The following is an 11,247-nucleotide window of genomic DNA, read 5'->3' on the forward strand; positions in this document are numbered from 1 at the left end:
CATAGAGTAACGTTAGGGCACCTATGCGTTCCGTACGACTTATTACCGATTCTAACTCAGACCAAGCCTGAATTGTAACGTCTCGAAAATTTGAAGGTCCACGTGAATCACATGCATGATCAAATTTCTTATGTATTTTAAATAAATTATTGTAATTACATGAAATGATTATGGTAGGTATGTTTACATGTTTAAAAATGTTATTTTCTACTAAAATGCATAAAAATGTGTTTTTAAAAGGTATTCGAGACGCAATCGAGTAACGGATACTGGACACTCTATAAGGAAAAATATTTTTATTAAATTATTATTTTTAATTTTTTAATATATAGTATATTTTAATATGTATTTTCGAAAATGAGGTATTTGAGGTGTTTTTACGCGCCGAGTCGTATTTTAAATCGGCAATCGATTTTTGACGAAAATAAGGACTTTTTGAGAACTCAGCTAATATTTTCGAAAAATCTCATAAAAAATTATTCTAATACTATCTAATGGGCCTATTATACTAAGTCAATGAGCCTAAACTTGTGCCAAATATTTTATATATCAAATAAGCTTCAAAAACCCTAACCTACACACATCAAACACACGCACACATCAAACAAACACTAGGAATCTCCTTGGGCAGCAGCTACACTATCACACACATAATTTCCAGCACATTCATGTGAGTTTTGAAGGAAACACAGCAAGTCCAGTCCATCTCTGTCGACGTTCTTCTCATCACAAATTGTTTTCGTGTGTGAAACATGTAAAGACACACCTTAATATTCTCACTCATCTTTCACACCATATTATATTTTTTGATACATGATTTCATGAGAAACATGATACACTTTGTATATTTTCGTTTTTATGGCATAAACATGATAAAACTAGAGTTTTACTCTTTTAAAACTCTTGCTTATGTTGTACAAAGTGGCTGTCATGGTAGGGCTATGAGAAGAGATGTTTTTCCATATGTTTAAGGGTCCTTAGGTGAATGTTTAAATATTGGACAAGGTACGGTAAAATACTGAAAAAAATTTGGGTTTTGATAAACTAGGGTTTTTGAATTTTTGAATCTAAAAGGGCAAGGCTGTGTGCTGCTTATGGGACACGTCCAGAGGTCTCAATAGGGTTGTATGATGGTTATAGAGGGGTTAAAGAGGTGTTGGTGCAAGGATGAGGGCTGTAGGCTTGAAGGTTGGGGTAGCGCATGCCATGAGGATCGGGTTTAGGGGCTGTAGGTTCTAGGTCCTTTAAGCTCAGTCCAGCAGGGTCTCTAGGGTTCAGTCATGATCATAGGAAGGGTTCATAGGGACTGGTCTTGTTGGTTAAGTGTTAGGGCCGAAGGGGTGCATGAAAGTTAAGCTAGGGTTTCGAGATAATAGGTGAAAAAATTTCAGCAAGGTTCTAGGCTTGTTCAAGGGTTATAATTTTCTTGATTTGGGTCGTATAGGGTATATTTAGGTGTTAATAAGCTACGATTCAAGTTTGGTAGAGTTTCGTTAAGTTTCGAGTCGATTCGGGTTAAAACCGAGACGTAGGATTTGGTTTTAAAACGAATTGGAAAAGCCGAAGAGCTTATGTTTAAGTCTAAGAAGTATTTATGGGTGTATTTTAAGATGTTATGTTAAGTTTGGATGAATTTGAGTCATCGTTTTAAGGTCCAAGGATAAATTGGGATAATTAGGGCTTCAAGGGCAGAACGGTCATTTGATACCTGATAAATATTAGACGTCCTGGCAGTGCCTTGAATACTGTAATGAATGTTAAAATATCTATTTTAGATTTTTATGGAATTTTATGATGAAATATTAATGCTAAAAGATGTGTTGCATGCTTGGTTTTAAAAGAAAAATGATATATATATATGCATGAATTTTATAAGTGGTGAAAATGATGAAAGGTTGAAGGAGGTGACTTGATTGTGATATAAAAGGATATGATTGGGGATTATATCATGAGAGAAAAAGCATCAGAGGGAGCTTGTCTATGGGAAAGACCCCAGAGGGAGCTGGATACGGGAAAAAGCACCAGAGGGAGCCCATTTACAGGAGAAGACCCCAAAAAGAGCCCGACGATCATATTTCCATCGAAATGATATGATTATATGTAAGACCAAGGCTCAGTTGATGGATGAGAGTATCGCTGATGTCCCCGCCGCCTGGTACCATGGTTATACGTAGTTGGATCCATCAACTTACAGCTGAAATGAAGTCACAATTAACTATCTGAATTCAATAAAAGGAAAACCTATACGTATATTATTAAAGGAAATGTATATGATGAAATGTTTAAAGTTAAGTGATAGGTGTGGTTTTTATGCGCTTTATTGCATTAGTTTTAGTTGTGTTTGCATTGTGCATGCATGCATTTCACTTACATTTTGTTCATTTTTGAGTAGTTATTTGCATATTATCATGTCTCACTGTTGAGTGCGGAATTTGCAGGAAAAATGGTCGGAAAACCAAAAATGGAACAAATTGTACAAAATAGAAGGCAATGGACAGAATGAGCGGCGCTCGAGCGGTATTTTTCTACCGCCCGAGTGCGAAAGATGAGTAGCTGCATAACTTGACAGAAAGGTCGGCGCTCGGGCGGTAATTTTCTACCGCCCTGGCGCGAGAGCTGTCTTAAGAAGGCCAAATTACAGAAGATTCGGCGCTCGAGCGGTAGTTTTCTACCGCCTGAGCGCAAATGCCGCACATCCCAAGCAAGTTTACAGAAGGTATAGCACTCGAGCGGTACTTTTCTACCGCCCGAGCGCCACCTATTTTTGGAAAAATATCATGCGCGATTCCTTGCCTTATTGGAGGGAGATGGCTGATATGGAAGGGGGATTGGACGACTTTTGGACATTGTTCAGACATATTCTTCATCAATATTCATCCACCACAAGTCTTGGAGAGCACTTTGCGCTTGGATTGAAGATTTGAAGTTTTCCGGACATCGTTCTTCGCGTTTTTCGTCACTTCTAGTATTTCTTATTTAGTTTTAGCATTTGAACTTTGTTTTGTTTATTTTCAATCATGAATTCTTGTAGCTAAACTTTAATATTTGTTGGGATTTAAGGGGATCCTACCCCAAACTTTGATCTGAATTAATTTACGTTCGATTGTTGCGTTATTCTTGATTATACTATTGTTTAATTGTGTTGTTAGAGCGCAGCTAACTTTAACAACATTTTTATATTGCGAGTGAGTTCGAGAGAATAACTTGTGATAGGAACGAGTAGTATAATCCGTGGATCTACAATTTACATAGACATATGAAATTGGATACGCGCCGATAGTCATAGTCCTTAGGGTCGAAAACTAGGGGATTTCATAAATCGAAATGCGATTCACTCTTGATAAATAATTAAAGACATTTAATTACTTCATTGAGTTGAATTAGTTTGGCATAGCTCGAGAGAGTGTGTTCAATTGAATAGGAAATCTTGTCGGAAGCATATAATCGCTATCGAACGAATTAATTAATTAACGAGGGGTAGGTGAACCGATATTCCCAACAAATTCATTTCTTATTAAATTTTACTCAACATTTGAGATATTAATTCTCATTCGTTATTCATTGAATTGTTTTATTTGCACATTTATTTGAGCATAGTAGTATTAAAACAATCAAATCCATTTTCGTCGCTAAATGTTCAATAACTGAAAATAACAATTGTTAAATACAGTCTTCAGTGGAACGATACTCGTACTCGCGTACACTATACTATTACTTGACATCGTGCACTTGCGATAAATTTTGAGCATACAAAACCATATTTTTATTGGGGATTTTACAGTGCAAGTTTTGTTCGATCAAGTTTTTGGTGCCGTTGCCGGGGACTGTTAATCTACAATTTTATTTTTAGTCGTTTTCTTTAGCGTTATTTTATCTGTCTTGAGCTAACACTCCATATTTTATTTCAGATATCTTGTCTAGTGCATGCCAAAGTCACTTGACGTGGAGCTTGAGTTTGATCCTGAAATCGAAAGAACTTTCCGCAGGAGAAGACAGCAGCAGAGACTAAAAGAACTGATGGAGAGACAGTTGAATGATCAAGAGGAGGAACGTCGTGAAGATAGACATGTGGAGATACCGCGCCGCATACCAATGCTGGAGTATGCCCAACCTTCTTTGGAGGGTGCACGCCCTAGCATTGTGAGGCCTATCGTGAGGGAAAATCACTTTGAAATCAAGCCAGCCATAATCCAGATGATTCAGAACACGGTCCAATTTGGAGGAACTGCAATGGATGACCCAAACACGCACATCGTGGATTTTCTTGAAATTTGCGATACTTTTAAATTCAATGGAGTTTCTGATGATGCTGTTAGGTTGCGTTTGTTTCCTTTCTCCTTACGTGATAAAGCTCGTGGTTAAATTGTTTGCATGTAGGTTCGATCGCTACATGGGAGGACATGACGAAAGCATTTCTCATCAAATACTTCCCTCCATCCAAGACCATGAAGCTGGGGGCAGACATTACAACATTTGCTCAATTCGATCAGGAATCTTTATATGAGGCATGGGAACGCTTCAAGGATCTACTATGAAGATGCCCACATCACGAGTTGCCACTTGGGTTAGTTGTTCAAACCTTTTATTATGGTTTACTTACTCCTAATCGTACTATGATAGATGCTGCTGCATGTGGAAACCTGTTGAGGAAGACTGTGGAACAAGGATATGAGTTGTTGGAGGAGATGGCTACTAGCAGTTACCATCCTCAATCTGACAGGAACAACCAGCAGAGAAGTGCAAGAGTTCACCAGGTAACTTATTTTTCTGCTATTACTGCACAACTTGATGCATTGAACAGGAAGCTGGATGGCTTGAACATGGGTGGCACAGCTATGCGTCTTCAGGAGATATTCTGTGAGAAATGTGGAGGAGAACACTATGTGAAAGACTGTCAAGATGGAAATCCCTTCTATGTGCAAAATGAGGCACCGATAAATCAAGTGGGAGTCCAAAACCGCCCAAGGAATGAGCCTTATTCGAACACATACAATCCGGGGTGGAGGCAACACCCAAACTTTTCATGGGGTGGTCAAAACAGCCAGAATAGACCACAAGGAGGACAATCATATGTGAAACAACCGATGTACAGATCTGATCCTCCTAGAGAAGAGAAGTCCAATTTGGAGCAGATGATGTCTAAGTTTATTCCATCCACTGAAACTAGACTTCAAAATCAGGATGCATCGATAAAGGGGCTTGAAAATCATATTGGTCAGTTAGCGAAGATGATAGCAAGTAGAGAGCCAGGCACCTTGCCAAGTGACACCGAGACTAATCCAAAAGAGCAAGTGAAGGCCATTGAGTTGAAGAGTGGGAAAGTTTTGGAGTCGAGAGAGAAAGAGAAAACTCAAACATTGGATGAGCAAACTGCGACATCTAAAGATAAGTCTTCTAACTCTACACTAGCACCCACTGCACAACCTAAAATTGTTATACCTCCTCTTTTTCCTGCAGCATTGAAAAAAGCAAAACTAGATGCACAATTCGGTAAGTTTCTTGAGGTATTTAAAAAATTGCATATCAATATTCCCTTCGCCGATGCTTTAATGCAAATGCCTAGTTATGATAAATTTTTGAAGAACATTTTAGCTAATAAGAGGAAGTTGGAGGATCACATGACAGTGAACTTAACTGAAAATTGCTCCGCTTTGGTGCAAAACAAAATCCCACCGAAACTAAAAGACCCAGGGAATTTCTCTATTCCTTGCATGATTGGTGATGTTGTTTTTCATAAAGCGTTATGTGATCTTGGTGCAAGTATTAATCTTATGCCATTGTCTGTGTTTAGGAAACTTGGGTTGGGAGAGCCTAAGCCGACGAGGATGTCCTTGCAACTGGCTGACAGATCTGTCAAGTACCCCCGCAGAGTGATTGAGGATGTGCTAGTGAAAGTGGACAAATTCATTTTTCCTGCGGATTTCGTGGTTCTCGACATGGAGGAGGATACAGAGATGCCTCTAATTTTGGGGAGACCGTTCCTTGCAACTGGCAAGGCACTGATTGATATGCAAGAAGGGAAGTTTAGATTGAGAGTGGGCGAGGAAGAGATTACTTTTGATGTTTTTAATGCACTTAAGCACACACTGCACTCCGATAGTTGTTTTAGAATTGATGCTTTTGACTCTCTTGTGTCTCACTATGTGCAGGATGCTCTTAGGGACCCTTTGGAGGCCACTATCACTACTGAATTGGGAAAAGAGGAATTGGATGAAGAAAAAGCTGAAATAGTGGCACACTTTAATGCCAACCATCCATGGAGAAAGCCAATGAGGATGCGACTGGAGGATCTAGGAGAACTAAGAGATTTGACCCCTCAAAGGTCAAGCATCGAGGAGCCACCAACACTTGAGCTAAATCCGTTGCCTCCACACCTCAAGTACGTTTACTTAGGTGAGAATAACACTTTACTTGTCATTATTTCTGCTGCTTTGACAGATGTGATGGAAGACAAACTATTGGAGGTTCTGAAAGCGCACAAGGGTGCATTTGCGTGGAAGGTGGCGGATATCAAAGGGATCAATCCATCAGTCTGCATGCACAAGATCTTGATGGAAGACAAGTACTCACCTCTTGTGCAACCTCAGAGAAGATTGAATCTAAAGATGCAAGAGGTAGTAAAGGCAGAAACGATCAAGCTTCTCGATGCAGGTATTATCTATCCTATATCTGATAGTGCATGGGTAAGTCCGGTTCAGTGTGTGCCAAAAAAGGGTGGGATTACTGTGATTACAAATGATAATAATGAACTAATACCCACCAGGACTGTTAGGGGATGGCGTGTGTGCATTGATTATAGGAAATTAAATGATGCCATCCGAAAAGACCACTTTCCCCTTCCCTTTATTGATCAAATGCTTGAGAGGTTAGAGGGTCATGAGTTTTATTGTTTTCTAGATGGGTATTCGGGGTATAATCAAATCACCATTGCACCTGAGGACCAAGAGAAAACCACTTTCACTTGTCCTTATGGAACTTTCGCTTTTCGCCGCATGCCGTTTGGTCTTTGTAATGCCCCTTGCCACATTTCAACGTTGCATGACCGCTATATTCCATGATATGATAGAAACTTTTCTAGAAATTTTTATGGACGACTTCTCTATTTTCGGCCCTTCTTTTGATGACTGTTTGCAGAACCTGAAGGTGGTATTGTTGAGATGTGAGGAGACGAATTTGGTGCTAAATTGGGAAAAGTGTCATTTCATGGTACAAGAGGGAATTGTCCTAGGGCACAAGATTTCGGAGCACGGAATAGAGGTGGATAAGGCGAAAGTTGAAGTTATCAAGAACTTACCACCTCCGGCGTCCATAAAGGGAGTTAGAAGTTTTCTAGGCCACGCCGTTTTTTATCGGCGTTTTATAAAAGATTTTTCAAAAATTGCCAAACCTCTATTTTCCTTACTTATGAAAGATGTCCCATTTGATTTAAATTCTGACTGTCTACAGGCATACGAGAATTTGAAGGAGCGCTTGGTGACGGCTCCTGTCTTGGTAGCACCGGATTGGGATCTACCTTTCGAGATCATGTGCGACGCCAGTGACACTGCAGTGGGGGCCGTACTTGGCCAACGGAAAAACAAGGTATTTCATACAATTTACTATGCAAGTAAAACCTTAGATGATGCTCAATTGAATTATGCAACAACTGAAAAGGAATTACTTGCAGTAGTATTTGCACTTGACAAATTTCATTCATACCTTGTTTTGTCCAAAGTAATTGTATTCACTGATCATTCTGCCCTTAAATACTTACTTGCTAAAAAAGATGCAAAGCCACGCTTACTTCGGTGGATTTTATTATTGCAAGAGTTTGACTTAGAAATCAAAGACAAGAAAGGTGTTGAGAATGTGGTAGCAGATCACTTGTCTAGATTAGAATTTATTTGTGATGATTCTGTCGATCATGCTATCAATGATTGGTTCCTTGATGAGCAACTATTTGAGGTGAGAAATTGTCCTTGGTATGAAAATTTCGCTAACTTTCTTGTCACAGGCACACCTCCACCAAACCTATCATTTCACCAACGAAAGAAATTCTTTTCTGATGTGAAATACTATTTTTGGGAGGAACCGTTTTTGTTCAAAATTTGTGCAGATGCCATGATAAGACGGTGTGTTGCAGAGGAAGAGTTCGATCAAATTCTCAACCATTTCCATGACCGTGAGGTAGGTGGTCATTTCGGACCAACAAGGACGGCATCCAAGGTACTTGAATGTGGCTTTTATTGGCCAACCCTCTTTAAAGATGCTCGTTCTTATGTGCTACATTGTGATAAATGTCAGCGGTCAGGTAACATCTCTAACCGTCATGAAATGCCTTTAAATAATATCATTGAGTGTGAGGTTTTTTATGTGTGGGGGATAGATTTCATGGGACCGTTTCCCAGGTCGTTCACGAAAAAATACATCTTGGTTGCGGTGGATTATGTGTCTAAGTGGGTAGAGCCGGAAGCGTACGTCGCTAATGATGCTCAAGTGGTCCTAAAATTTTTAAAGAAAAACATTTTTAACCGATTTGGAACACCACGAGCAATCATTAGTGATGGTGGCACGCATTTTTGCAACAAACTATTTGAAAAACTTTTGAGAAAATATGGTGTCACACATAAGATCTCTACCCCCTATCACCCCCAGACGAGTGGTCAAGTGGAAGTGTCGAACCGAGAGATAAAGAGAATTTTGGAGAAAGTGGTAGGTGTCAGTAGGAAAGATTGGTCGATGAGGTTAGATGATGTTCTTTGGGCATATAGGACTGCTTTTAAAACACCTATAGGCACTACACCGCATAGGCTTTTGTTTGGTAAAGCATGTCATCTACCTGTAGAGTTAGAGCATCGCGCATACTGGGCCACAAAAGCACTGAACTTTAATTTTACTAATGCAGGTGAACAGCATTTGCTTCAATTGGATCAGTTAGAAGAGTTCCGAAATCTGGCCTATGATCTAGTCATGTCATACAAAGAAAAGATGAAGAAAGCTCATGATAAGCGGATCATTGAAAGGGAATTCAAAGAAGGACAAAATGTTCTGCTCTACAACTCCTGGTTGCGACTGTTTCCCGGAAAATTGAAGTCGCGATGGTCCGGTCCATTCGTGATCTCGAAAGTTTATCCATCGGGAGCTGTAGAATTGAATGACGGGAAGGATGGGACATTTACGGTCAATGCCCAGCGCCTGAAGCACTACATGGGCGGCACAATTGAGCCACAACTTGGAATCACCCGGTTCCAAGACAATTCAAACTGAGACCGGCCGACAGTCTAGCTCTCGACTGTAAATTGAGAACTTATTTTCTTTCCCTTCTCTTGCATTTTAATTTGATTTTTCTTTCTTGTAATTATCTTTTATTTTCTTTTATTGTTGTTTTGTATTTTTTATTTATTCAAAAAAAATAAAATTCCAGAGATCTTGGCGCTCGGGCGGTAATTTTGTACCGGTCGAGCGCGACAACTTGTTTCAAACGCAAGCTTCCAGAGAGCTCCGCACTCGGGCGGTAATTTTGTACCGCTCGAGCGCGAAAAAATGATTTCCGAAAAACAAGTCCAGAGAGGCTGGCGCGCGAGCGGTAGTTTTTTACCGCTCGAGCGCGACTGCGTTTAAAACGCGATTTCCCCTTTCCTTTCTCATTCTGCTCAGCTTCCCCCCCCCCCCCCCCCCAAATCCCTAAATCTAACTTGCTCCCTCTCCAATTGTGCAGTCAATCCACTCCTAACCATCAAGATTCAGGCGGCTCGATTCCTCATCTTCATTAGGAAGGAATAATTTTCCCTCTACAACTCCGGATCCCATCTCCATCTTCACACACCATGGCTCCCAAGAAACAAAGAGGTAACCCCGGCTCCTCTACTTCATCTTCCGCCTTTGATAGACATCGTTTTGTTAGTATGGAGGCTAGCGCTAGATACGAGCATGCCAAAATTCACCGAAACCCTATAGCCGAGAGGGGAGTCCGGAGACAGTTTGAGGATAGACACTTGGGTATTCTTTTCGACTTGGAACAGCGTGAATGGAACAATTCGGTAATCAACCTAAGGCGGCGGTAGTCTCAGTGGTTCGCGAATTCTATGCCAATGCGGCGGAGGGGAGAGATGGTATGGTTTTTGTTAGGGGTAGACATGTACCGTATGACTCGGTTACGATCAATGCACTGTTAGAGACAGCGGAAGTTGACGACTCTCGCTTCCAGACATTAGTCGCCAACCCAAATTATGATACTATTCTCGCAACATAGTGTCATCCGGGCGCGATGTGGAAACCATTGGGCGGCTCACCAAGCTGTTTTGACGAGAAATATTTGAAAGCTGGAGTTGCTCTTTGGTATTTATTTGTGGCTCGGAGGATGATGCCGGTCTCGCATAAGAGCGAGGTACACAAAGAGCGGGTGGTGCTGCTTTATGCTTTGACCGAGGGATAAGACATCAATGTGGGAAAACTTATAAATTCGCAAATCACACTGAGCACCCACAACAGTCATGTCGGCTTGTTCTTTCCCACCATCATCTCTGAGTTGTGTGCTAGAGCGGGAGTTGTATTTCGCGATGATGAGGAGTGGTTGCAGCCTCTGAAGCCTATTTGTGTGGACGACCTCCAGCGGAAACGTGCTAAACGAATCAGTGAATTCCCCCCTCAGGAGGAGAAAGCCGGCGGATCAAGCACTGCCGTCCCACGACGTCTGCCACAACAATCCCGGAGGCGACCCCAAAATGAAAAAATAGATGAAACCCTCGCCTTCATGACGCATCAAAATCAGATCAAGTCGTACCTCATTGACCATGCGGCTCAAATGGACTTCATGATGTGCGCTTTGCTCCTACACGGGGGCATTGACCCAGGCACCTTCCCACCGACTATGCCACCCCCTCCCCCGTTCCATTTTCAGTACGACTACCAGTAGCAGGGGGACGCTGTCGGAGTGCCACCACCTGAGCACGACGACGACGAGTCTTGACCAGGGGAGTTTACTGTTTCCCCTTCTTTGCACTTTTATCTCTTTACCGCTTTCTATTTCTTTTCTTATCGTTGTTTCAATCTAGCATGTTTTAACTTTCATTTTTTTTAGTCTGCATTTCTGTGTTTTGAGTCTTTTGTGCAATGGGGACATTGCACACGTCTAGTATGAGGGGGTCGTCATACGTCTTCTTATTTGTTTACATTCGTAATTGTCCTGCATGAGTGTCAGTGATGGTGAAACTAGTAAATTGGTAGCCGATGATGATTGTGGGATGAATGAACTGCATGTTACTTAGT

At 41.0% G+C, this 11,247-nt stretch overlaps 1 non-coding gene across 1 annotated transcript; it reads right to left on the reverse strand.

The window, feature by feature from the left end:
• Positions 1-4,448: 4,448 nt before the first annotated feature.
• Positions 4,449-4,555, reverse strand: LOC140808492 (small nucleolar RNA R71). The gene has a single exon (XR_012112913.1). It is a non-coding gene; the product is annotated as a small nucleolar RNA R71 (small nucleolar RNA).
• Between the last annotated feature and the right edge of the window lie 6,692 nt (positions 4,556-11,247).

Source organism: Primulina eburnea, chromosome 12 (assembly GCF_022965805.1).
Source record: "Primulina eburnea isolate SZY01 chromosome 12, ASM2296580v1, whole genome shotgun sequence".
Lineage (NCBI taxonomy): Eukaryota > Viridiplantae > Streptophyta > Magnoliopsida > Lamiales > Gesneriaceae > Primulina > Primulina eburnea.